This window comes from Calliopsis andreniformis, unplaced genomic scaffold (genome assembly GCF_051401765.1).
Source record: "Calliopsis andreniformis isolate RMS-2024a unplaced genomic scaffold, iyCalAndr_principal scaffold0022, whole genome shotgun sequence".
Lineage (NCBI taxonomy): Eukaryota > Metazoa > Arthropoda > Insecta > Hymenoptera > Andrenidae > Calliopsis > Calliopsis andreniformis.
The window spans coordinates 6,818,722-6,831,492 of record NW_027480432.1 but is presented as its reverse complement, the minus strand read 5'-3'; positions in this window follow the sequence as shown (position 1 = coordinate 6,831,492).

The window sequence follows — 12,771 nt, the reverse complement described above, 5'->3', positions numbered from 1 at the left end:
CAGAAAGCGGGAAATTAAGGCGACGTCGCGCAGTGGAAAATTGATCTCACGTGGACACGGGCGGTTGCCCAGGAACTTTCATGAATATTCGTCTCGCTTGTTCAAGGGGACGGACGTCGGTCGACGACGAAATGCTTTCGATGCTATTCCTGCTGATTTCGTGAAACTGTCTCATGACGGTTCAACTGGGCACGAAATGACTACGTAGCAGAGAAGTTCGATGACGAACTGGCAACTTTTGGTAACAGCAAATGCAGTAGAATCTCTTTTCTATTTCGTTGGTTTTTTAATATATTTTGAGAGAGAAATTTTTAATTGAGAAGGTAGGTAGCTTTTGAAAGCTACTTGGCTCGAAAATAATTAGAAGACAAAGACTAATTAGCTAACAGGGTTTTCAGTATCTCTCAGTAAATAAGTGGAAATACGTATTGAAGGAATTAGGATTAATATTGCTATTAGGGTATTCTTTGAAAAAGTTAAAGAAGTGAAGAAACTAACAAAAAGATCTCTTTCAAAAGATTATAAAAAGTGTAAGTATAGAATTTTTCCATGGGAGCATTTTCAATCATTTTTTCCAATTGGATTCACCAAAGATCCCAAACTTATGGTGAAAGATAAAATATTGGTTACTAATTTTTACAACAAATACTAAAAGCATTTCACTTTCATTATCGGTCAGAATTCCAAACATAGAACTCAGAAGAAGTAAACAAGATAAACAGAACCATGAAATATGTTAACAATTAAAAAGCTTCCCTCAAATTAAATCAACAATAGCCACAATATTGCAGCCACTAAGAATTTCCAATGAACTATGACCTACTGTGCATAAATGAACAATAAAGACCCAAAAAGAGAAATTATTTCACCAAGCAAACAAAACTTATCGTCACAAGATCTCCAAGAACTCAACTCCCTTAAAACAAGAATAAACACTCCTGCTTAGGAAATAACATTCGTCAAGAGCTCTACCATCAGTCTCAATTACATCTCCCAGGACTGGCATCCATTATCCCAGAGCTCATCTGGCATGTAGCTAGATCGAGTACGAATCTTCGAATCCACTCGTGAGATTCAGAATGAATCAGTCTCTCTCCGACAGCCACCGAGACCCAGTCGTCCTCTCTCTCCATCAGCGTGGCGATCCTTCTCTGCCTACACGCGGCCTTATTCTCGACATAGACCCGGAGAAGGAAGGACGCCTCGAAGAGAGACGTGAGAACGCTGACACACTGACTCGCTACCCCACATACCCTTTTGCCTTTTCAAAGTGTATTCAGAAGACGCAGAGTGGGGGAGAGTGGAAGAAGAGACAGGAAGAAGGGCACGACTTCGGCCGAAGCACCTTTCCAAAAAGTCTCGTGTTTGCGAAGGAAAAACCGAACGACCATTTAAGAACGTTAAGGAAGTCTGGGCGAGAATGCTGATGGAGTCCTCAGTCTAATCATTTGAATAAGAAAAGAACTGCTGGAAGATTTATGTCTCCGCTTGGACTCTTCTGCTTTGCAAGTCTTTGAGTAAAATTAGGTGAGCTAAGTGTATTGAGCTCCGCTGACAAGAGGAGACCTAGCAGCTATGCAAATGAATTGGTACTAGGACTCTTTTTGTCAATGGAACATTGTGCCTACTCTGGCAGAGAAGTCTGAGAATCTTTCAGATTCAGAGTCAGTGAATATAATATTGTACCACTTAGAATGAAGTGCAGAATGAACTAGATAAGTAATTAAAAATTCTGTTTCTCCTTATTGTATCAGTATAGCTAGCTTCTGAGAACACAGTTCACCAAACAACATAGACACGATTGGTATTTCTGACATCTCAGTCGTACAGAAAGGGAGCCAACCCTTTGTACCAGTGAAACTAATAATCAGTTCACCAAACAATATAAACACGATCAGCAGAGACTATCTGTGACATCTCAGAAAGGGAGCCAGGCCCTCCAAGCAGCGAAACTAATGAGCATAACGTATGCACCACCGTACGTCCATAGGTTAACACTGAACACATAGTCACCAACCTTGTATCTCCAGCAGTTCGTCAGGGTAGCCCAATATAATCCTACTTGCACACACACTTGGCACTTGTGACTCTTCTCGCAGCTCGATTTCTTGTACCTCAGGCGCGACAACCGGCGAGGACTCCGCGAAAGGGATAGACAAATGAACGAAAGGGAAGCCGAGAAGTTAATTAACAAACGTGACGAGCAAAGAAACCGACGGTTAGCCGAGTGAGTTCGTTGTGAGTCCAGCAGAAACGAAACGCGGCCTATATACTCTCCCCTCTTGGGGTCGTCTGCTTTCACCAAAAACCCTCGCCAGGTCTGCTCAGCCCGTCACCTGCCGGAAAAATCGAAATTCCTCGAAGCGTGCGTCCAAAGTCCAAAGGAGAAAAAACGCGTCGTTGATCAGGGGATCGAGGGAAATTCTGTTTGAAGAGTTTTCGCGAGGATTTGGCGCTAAGTTCGCGATTGTTTCAAGGGACCCAGGCACCTGGACAATACTATGCTCGGCGACTGGGCCCCTGGCGTCGACTTTCTATTTTCTTAATCATCCTCCGAGAGAGCTACAATGAAACGTAAACGGAGCGAGGTTGAATCACGACATTCGAACAGTGACGCACAGTCTCGGTCTGACTCCTGCGAATACCGGAAGTCTAGCTGCGGCCGGATATCAGCGAAAGTTAAGAGGTCTCAGGGTCGCCGAAAAAGTGGAGGACGTCTTTGACCTTCTTGAGTGTTCTGGAATTTTAGAGCTTTTGGATAAAATTGCATATTACAGTGCAATTAGTTTTGAGTGATTTTGGAATGCTTGAGTAGATACAAATGTGGCTACATATTTTTCTATGGAAAAGAGTAAGTGAGTCTTAAGACATCCAGGAAAGAAAATGAAATTTCATTTGGAGGGTCTGATCCTCCAAAAATTTGAATATTAATTATTAAGCAAAATCTAAAAATATTATTTCATATTTTCTGAATCTGCAAAGTTTCTTTTAAATAATTTATAAAATATACAATTTATGTTTTATAAAATACCTAAGTGTAATTATTCGATACAAATGCAATAACTTTTTAATATCTTTAAGTTTCTAAATTTTTAATAGGTTTGTGTCTCTATTTTTTGACATAATAATTTATGTTTCTTAAGTACTTAGAACTATACTTTATAAAGTAATTTTGGACCATCTATTCGTTGTACTTGATCTTGGTCACGTCGTCCCATTTCTCGAGTATAGGAGATGTAGTATCATGGTACCAGCGAAAGTCTTTGGCTAGACACGTTCATGATCAGTGTCAGTGTTTAGGCACTATATCTTCCGTTACGTAGTTCATTGTCTCTGTTAATTGTAGTTAATTTCATAATATATTTTGGAAGGTTAACAAGAGTCATAGAGATATGTAACAATATTTCTTATTAATTGTTGACTCAATATGAGAGTGGGTTATAAAGTAACAAGAAATGTCTCAATAAGAAATTTAGTGGAAGAGAAAGTTTCATGTGACGACACAAACAATTGTCATCTTAATGTAACCAGTAATATGTAACATTATTTTTTGTTCATTGAATGCTTGAGTAACATAATTATTACGTATATGAAAATTTTAATTCGACAAGTATTTATTATTTAAATATTAAATTGTAGGTTTGTGAAATAGTGAACATTTCGATACCATTTTCAGTGAACCACTAAAGAAGCTTTTTTTCAAATTAAAATAAAATGTTTTTATCACAGGAAACCTACTCAAACCTGTTCTATCTTCCTAATTCGAATAAATTAACAGGTGTTACATTTTTCAACAAAACATAAAACGAGTCCACACAAGAACTCCACCTTGTGTGTCTATCTACACCTCTCAAATGAAATAAATAAAGCGCGAAGGAGCTCCGTTATTTTATGATTGCAGTAAGAAGCAGTGCAATGTCAGTAAAAGTGCATAATGGAAGTCTATAAAAACTATTAAGCAACATTGTTAAACGCAGGCATCCATGAAGAACAACTTTCGTCATTAAAGCAGAAAGTGTTAACTATAACCTAGAACCTATAAATAAGCATTCGCGACTAATTCTGTTATCACATCCTAGAAATGCAATTTCCAAATCAATATTGAATATCCTAATATGGACCATGCATACAGATTTGCACTAAATCGAAGTCCAGATTACTGACCCAAATTCGCTGCTTTGAATATCATTTCCGTGGGAATCTGTGAATCAAGCGTAACGACTGTCAATCGATAATGTAATCGATACTAATGGCAGTAATATAATAATTAACACTTTGACTCTCACGCAGTATGCAATAGAAATTCTTCAAGCAAGCAGACTGGTGTATTATAGAATCATAGTGATTCTAATTTTAAATGCAGTTATTTTCAGTTAATCTCGTTTTTAATATTAATTTCTAAAAATTTAATGAAGGAAATTAAAAATTTGAATATTTTAAAATTACTCTTATTGGAGAAATATTATTGGAATTCCTTAGTGACCTCCACCCCAGAAAATGAAATTATAGTAATTCATAAACATTTAAAAAATTATATCTCCTTATATACAAATTCAGTTTTAAAAGCTTATAAATTCATAAATTTCATTATCATGTAATTACTCTCCTCATTAAACCTCTAAGTGATGTTCTATCTATTTTTTCAGGATCCTTATCTTAGTACGTCTTCTTTAACCATAATTAAAAATCGAGATATCAACAGTTTCAAGCAACCACACATGAAGCATGAAGAACTGCTTTCTCATCTGATTGTCAGACTAACTACATACAGAGTTATTAATCACCCTTCACTTCAGAACGACTTTAACTAGACCAAGCAACATTAAGTACCCTACCCTGCATTTCAATACTTTCACATTATTGAAAATACATGAAATACACATTTTTATTTATACTGACTAATATTAAATACTATTTTCATCACTATTTGTAAATCTTGTATAATAATTCTCTAAGATAAGATACGCAGCCAAGACGCTACTAGAGAATCTTAGTTGAACTGTACTTCATGCATTTTTCTATAATATGAATGTGTCCCAATAAAGAGTAATCAGTCTAACCAGAAACCTTCTAATAAAATGCTAGCAGTACTCACAATGCTAACAGCATTTAAAATAAATACTGCCAACACTGTAGGGTTTCCACATAAACTGATCTCCTCTACTTATGCACCTCAGTGCTTAAATTTGGAAGCTCATTGGCCTGTAAGTTCATTTCTAGCAACCATGTTCATGCCCACTGTCTCCACACATATCCCAATAAAGCAGTATTTAGAATAAGAGACCCTATTACTGTGCCTGAACCTATTACTGAGCTTCACATAGATTTCACGTGGAAAACACAGTAATAGGTTCAGGCAGAGTAATAGGGTCTCTTATTCTAAATACTGCTTTATTGGGACATGTGTGGAGACAGTGGGCATGGGCATGGTTGCTAGAAATCAACTTATAGGCCAATGAGACCCTATTACTGTGCCTGAACCTATTACTGTGTTTTCCACGTGAAATCTATGTAAAGCACAGTAATAGGTTCAGGCACAGTAATAGGGTCCCAATGTCCCAATAAAGCAGTATTTAGAATAAGAGACCCAATGTCCCAATAAAGCAGTATTTAGAATAAGAGACCCTATTACTGTGCCTGAACCTATTACTGTGTTTTCCACGTGAAATCTATGTAAAGCACAGTAATAGGTTCAGGCACAGTAATAGGGTCTCTTATTCTAAATACTGCTTTATTGGGACATTGGGTCTCTTATTCTAAATACTGCTTTATTGGGACATTGGGGCCCTATTACTGTGCCTGAACCTATTACTGAGCTTCACATAGATTTCACGTGGAAAACACAGTAATAGGTTCAGGCACAGTAATAGGGTCTCTTATTCTAAATACTGCTTTATTGGGACATTGGGTCTCTTATTCTAAATACTGCTTTATTGGGACATTGGGACCCTATTACTGTGCCTGAACCTATTACTGTGCTTTACATAGATTTCACGTGGAAAACACAGTAATAGGTTCAGGCACAGTAATAGGGTCTCTTATTCTAAATACTGCTTTATTGGGACATTGGGTCTCTTATTCTAAATACTGCTTTATTGGGACATTGGGGCCCTATTACTGTGCCTGAACCTATTACTGAGCTTCACATAGATTTCACGTGGAAAACACAGTAATAGGTTCAGGCACAGTAATCGGGTCTCTCACCCTATACCAAAGAGTCTCGAATTCTCGTGAAAATGCAACCTGCCACGGAACATTATAGACGCCCGCGATAATGGTTGCAGCGCAACCGAAAGTAAGCGATAAATTTCGAAATATTGTCTTCGAGCGCAACTTCCTCCCCCGGGGGAAATCACAGAGATTTCGTGCGTTGCGAGGCAAATCGTGTCGTAATTAACGCGCATTCTGAACAGCGGCCCCGTTAATTTCCCCGGATTCTCTGGCGTTCTTTCTCCAAGGTCCCGCCTCCTGCGCGGTTCCGATTCCGGAAGAAAGCTAAGCGAACGAATTTCGCGGCAGCGGTGAAATTGCGCAATTTTTTCACGACCATTGACGTCAGCAGCCATTCACGAGAGCCTCGCGCTGGCTCTCACACGGATCTTGCTTTGTCGTCCGCGTGCCTACATAGCCCTCTGGTCAGGCATTTCGAAATGTTAGGCATTTTTCTGTGACGGTCAAAACGATGTGAGTCACAGTTTGACACCCTTTGAGCTTTTGTTTCGAGGTCTTGGGGGACGAATTTTTTAGGCTGAATGGAATAAATGTGGTTTGTTTTTTGAGTGTAGTTAGAGGGATATATGTACTTGAAGAGAATTTTTATGAATGAATTACTAGATAACTGGAAATAAATAAGTAGTATCTTTTTAAATGGCTAGAAAAGCTATGCATGAATTTGGGTAAAACTAGTGTACACATATGGGGATGGAAAATTGTGTACATATTTTTAAATGTAGTCAAAAATATATCTAGCTACAAAAATTTTTACTAGTGCATGGATTTGAAAACAACTAAATTTACGCTTATGGAGATCGACAATTATATGTATATTGGAAATTTAAAAATATTTCTAAAGAATTATTCTAATTCTTTAGAATAATTTCTAAAGAGATTCTTTCCAGAATATATTCTTTCTCTGTTCGCGTACAATTTTTCACATTTTTCAGTAATGAACAGAAAAGAAAATTGTTTCGTTATTTTAATATTCTTTAAATTAAAACAACATATATCAAAAAAGGCCGCAGAGCTATGATTCTCACTTATTTTAAATACTCTAACGCTCTTTTTGTGAAAGCTAACAGCAGGCTTTGACATTCCGTGGCTGACGCGTCAAAATTTTTTATGGGGATTTGAAAAGCCACCAAAGCTGACAGGAGAAAAGAAAAAATACAGGTTCTGGCCTATTGAAAGCGCGGCGTTAATCGCTCGCGTTTCATGTGAAACAAGTTTCGACAGCTGTTAACAGGTCTCGCGAAACTTCAATAGTAATTTTTCTCTAACAGGATTTGTTGGTGCCTTGAAAAATAACAAAAGGCAACAGATTACGTTATATCTGTTTTATTATTGTTATAATAAGTTTCCAAAGATCTAATCTTCAAAATTAAAAACAAAAATTTAGAAGAACATAATTAAGAAAGAGTTACTCAGTTTCTAAATAATGAAACCATTTATGAGAAACCTTATAGAACTCTTTATTCTTTTAATAAAGGATTCATAAAATATATTTCAAATTAATCTTTCATTAAAGTCTCTTTAATTAAGTAAATACTTCTTGTGAATATAGAGTACTTACAAATAATTCTCTGTATTTAACACAAATACAGTCGAAGTCCAAATCACGAGATACCCCAAAATTCCTAATTACGAACAAACCCTTGACTACCTGTGAAACTTGATTCTAGAACACAATAGCTTCATCCTCAGAACGATTGGGAGACCCTACGCCACGAATTTCTCGAGCTTTCAAAGTTTGTGTAAAATACAAAATACAAAATGCAAAATTCAAGACACAAAATGTAAAATGCACCATACAAAATTTAAAATTCCAAATGCAAAATTTAAGATGCAAGGTGCAAAATGTAAGCTACAAAATATAAAATACATTAAAAACTGTATTCTTGCTCCAATTTCAGCAAGCTTCCCATATTAGATTAGCTTCGAGATCTCACTGGCTGCATCGCCAGCAATATTCGTAATGTTAATTCCGTGGGCGCGGTAGCATCAGCCCAGATGCGGTTTTGGCAGTCGAAAGTATGCCAGGACTAAATCTTCCGTTCGACTTAACCCGAAATGAGCGATCGAAGTTGCCACCTCGAAATCGGCTGCGAATCGACGCTCTGTACGCTCCTCGAATTCCTACGATTCGGTGGTTCGAACCGAGAAATCGGTCAAACGCGCGATTGGATTGGATTCTTCCACGTACGCTGCAGCGGTGCCTTGGAAATTTCAAGTTGCCTCAAAATACCTGCTACACCTTTCTGTGTGGTGTTCCTGAAACGTTTCCCCTAGCCTTGCCAGCGTGTTTGGATCCGCTGCAGACATCGAAATTCGTACTTCGACGAAGAAGGGTGGAGCTCCCTCTCAAACGCGAAGGTACTTTTCAAAGAGATTCTATAAAGACGTAGGTATGTAATTGTATACACTGTGCACTGTACAGCTGCCTTGGGAAAAATGTATTTGTAATGAAAAATAATGATTGGTGTGAGGAACTATTTCAAGGAGTTTAATATCTTTATTTTGGAGACGTAAGTATTTTGTGGTGGGATTATATCAATTATTCTGAAGTAGCTTTTTATTGGGCTTGGTTTCTTCAAATAAAATAAGTGGAGATTTTGTTGTAAGAGGCTGGAGTCAGATTACCCTTGTTCTTGCATAATTATATCTGTGGTTGTAAGACAAAACGACCTATGTCACATTTTCAAAAAATTCAAGTTAAGGGTTCAGTTGACATCTAGAATATAGAATTTATATTTTTAGAAAGAAGAAAGGGCATCAAAAGAATTTTTTCATCTGAAAATAAGGGTCCAAAAAGACAAGTTCATGAGACAGTATTGAAGCTGAAACTTAGATCGTAGATGTGACTTAGATCGTTCTGCCTTACAATCACAGATATATAATATTAAATTTAAAAATTAATGTGTAATTTATTGTGACAGAACAGTTCAATATTTTTATACTTAATATATTCGAAATTCTTTTGTATAATACTTAGCAATTCATATAATGTAATATATTCTATAACAGACTCGTTATTACTTTAATATAATAATTGTATAATAGTTATTATCATAAATTACTATTCGCTGACGCTGAACAGCCAACTTCGTAAGCGTTAATTGATAAACTTCGAGCTTTCACTAAGCTGTCCGTGCGACGTGCAAGAATTGCACACTTTACAACGAATTACCCGTTACTGAAGCGGAAACAACTCTTCCATCACGGGAAAGTTAAAAATCAATGAGAACTCGACGAGGATTTAAAGAAGTAACGATAACGTCATACGAAAAAGGATTAACCCACATTGTAACATGTGTATCACCATTCAGACACGTTCATGAAAGTGGCACACCAACATTTTAATAAAAACTGAAATTGTCAGGAAAGGTATTTATTAAGTGCAAAGTGTACAGAAATGCATATCTCTTTAATATGCATGTATTATATTGACTGTCGAGTAGAATTAAGTTATCAGAAGAATCTTGTGAGTTAATTACTGGAATAAACAACTCAGTTTTGGATCTTTCGATTGCCTCTTTCATTACCACATCTGGCAAAATGTTTTCGACCAAGATAAAGAATATGAAGTTATTTGAAAATATCGTAGTCTTTGAAAATGTAAAATGTACCAAACCCATTTTATTTTCCCATATGTTTTATATTCATACAACAGCATTTTACATTTCAAAGACTAGAATATTTTTAAAGAACTCCATATTGTTGAGTTTGGCCATAAACTTCTTGACAAGGATAGAACAAAATTCTTAATATAAAAATGTAAAAACTGAAATCTGAAATAGTGTATGCTCTCTTAAAAAATATATCGATTACTAAATACATCTGTGATTGTAAGGCAAAACAACCTATGTCACATTTTCAAAAAATTCGAGTTAATATCTTAATTGACATCTAGACTCCAGAATTTACACTTGTAGAATGAAAAAAGGGAATTACGAGAATTGATTACACCTAAAAATAAGGGATCAAGAAAACAAGTCCATAAGACAGTACTGAAGTGGATATCCTGAAAAGAAAAATATGTAACTTAGGTCGTCTTAGCACAGATATAACACAGATACAATATTCCAGCAAAAAGTTGTAGATCAAGAAGATATTGTACTCTCAAAACTCCTCTCGCCAATCCTCTTAATCAAAGTCTCAGAGTGCTAAGAAAATATTTCCCCAACTGATATAAAACACTGAACCACCCCGCCGCTGTCATAATTCCATCACCATAATCGTAACTTACGCCAAACTCAAGAAACCATCAACAACATCTTAGAAGACCCGCAGAGCGCCTCAGAATTAATTAACGTCAGCAAATTGAATAAAATTAAGAGGATTAAACGGTAAAACAGTCCTTGGGCGTCGTAAAACGAAAACGACGAGCGTCGAAGGGAGAAAGAGCGTCGAAAGAGGCAGCGTCCATCGTAACACGCGCGACATCGTTTCATTCTTTCGCGGCTCACCTTGAGCCAACTTTCTCCTCTGTAAAATCCGAATCTCCGTGTCCGATAATTAAGATGCACGCAGCAAAGAGGGAAAAACCATGAGCGTTGACTTAACTGCCTAATCACGCGTCCCTAACGCATCACGATTCTCTTCTGGGTCTTGGACAGAGGCTTCCTCGGCGAGGAAGAGGCTCGAGAACGAAAGACCTCATCGAGGACACCAGCTGGATGTGCCCGATTGCACGATCGTTTGTTCGATTGCGCGCAGACAAACGCTGTCGCGGGGACAATCGATCGTAGGCGGTCTCAGCGTGTCGATACGTTCGAAAATTTTGGGTCACTGAATCGCTGACTTTCTTCTCTTCGACATGACGGTGGCCACGACTGCCTGTGTGCACTCACCGCCTGCGCGAGGAGGGCGCGGTGGTAATTACTGCGACTGGACATAAATTTACGGCGATAGACGCGAGGGATCCTTTCGAGACGCCTCGATACGAAAAATGTGCGATTGCTTTTGCACAGGGGAATAGGGTTAATGGGAATGTAGAGACTGACGGTGATTATTATTTTTGAAGTCTGCGAGGAGATGCTTTTTGGAGTTATTGGACATTTTGAGATCAGAGAAAAGATGGATTTTAGGTAATATGTTCGAGAATATAGAACGCTAAATATGGAATGCAGAATGCAAAATTATAGATACAAGATGTAAGGCAGGGTGCAAAATGCAAGATATAAAATACATCAAAAGACAAATGGTTACTCTTTATAATATTTGGAGAGTAATACAAGTCTTTTATTAACTTCGATTTTTCTAGTCTCTAGTATCCATGAATATAAGAATTTGCTAACATATTGAAATTCTTTTGAGTTATAGAAGGTGACAAATTTTTGTTAGTTTTAGTACATAGAATTTTATTTACTTCTTTTGGCAAAAAGCTTGATACAACTAGTTGTATTCTACAAGAAAGTACTAGAAGTATTTAAAATACTACAATTCATTTATTTTATTACTATTCTTTTAAAATTTTCTTCTAATATAATTTTAAATTCGTTCAATATTTTCTCGTAGAATGCAACTACTTCTATCAAACTTTTTGCCAAAAGAGGTAAATAAAATTCTATCGAATAAATAATACTATGTAGTAGAACTAACAAAAATTCGTCTCCTACAACACGATGAGAAAAGATATCATAAAACGGAACTTTCGACTTGAAGAATCAATAAATAAACAATAAAAAAATTCGTAGGAAGAAATGCACATGGCACAGCGTTCTCGTTCAAATGGAGTGAAAGTCTTGCTCGACGGTCACAATTGACGAAAGTTTCTCGAAATTTTATCGCGTTCTTGTTTCGACTACGCTTGAGATCATCCTGGTGGAAGCATGTCTCGTCCGAGAAAAGATCGACCAGCGTTTTACGCTCTTACGATCACGCGAATCATAAACTTTATGAATAAAGCAAACGTAGAGTAAAGAAGCTAACATTAATACTGTCTTACAAGGATACAAAAATATCTAATATGAATTCTATATTTTAAATTCTCATATTGCTAGATAGTACTGAGGTGCTTCAGAAAATGGCTCCATATCATCCAAAATGGAGAATACTAGCATTAATAATATTATTGAATTGTTATATTTCTCTCAGGCCAACAACACAAATTTTTAATTATGTAAAACAGGATTTTTTTGCTTCACATCACAGTGAAACCCTCGTCGACTAAAACTCTCTGACTTGCTCAAATTGAAGTTTATTATCTGACGATGATTACTTCGTTTTAAGAGTCACTTACTTAAAATTTCATGGAGCCTATAACATCATCGAGAAGAAAAAAAGAAAAAAAGGAAAGCTCGTAGATACACGATCTTAGTGTGTCAGTGTGTCTATATGCTAATCGCAGGAACGGTATTAACTTGAACGTATCAGCGCCAGAGGCGCCATATTCCCCAGAGGATGCCTCTGGAAGCTGTGCTTTTAACGCTTTTAGCGCGTCTATAAACGAAAGGCTCGCCTCCAGGCTAGTGCAACGTTGCAAATTTACGAATTATAATCAAGGTAAAAAGACTTAACGCAGAGAGCGAAGCACCTGACATTATCGCTTAAAAA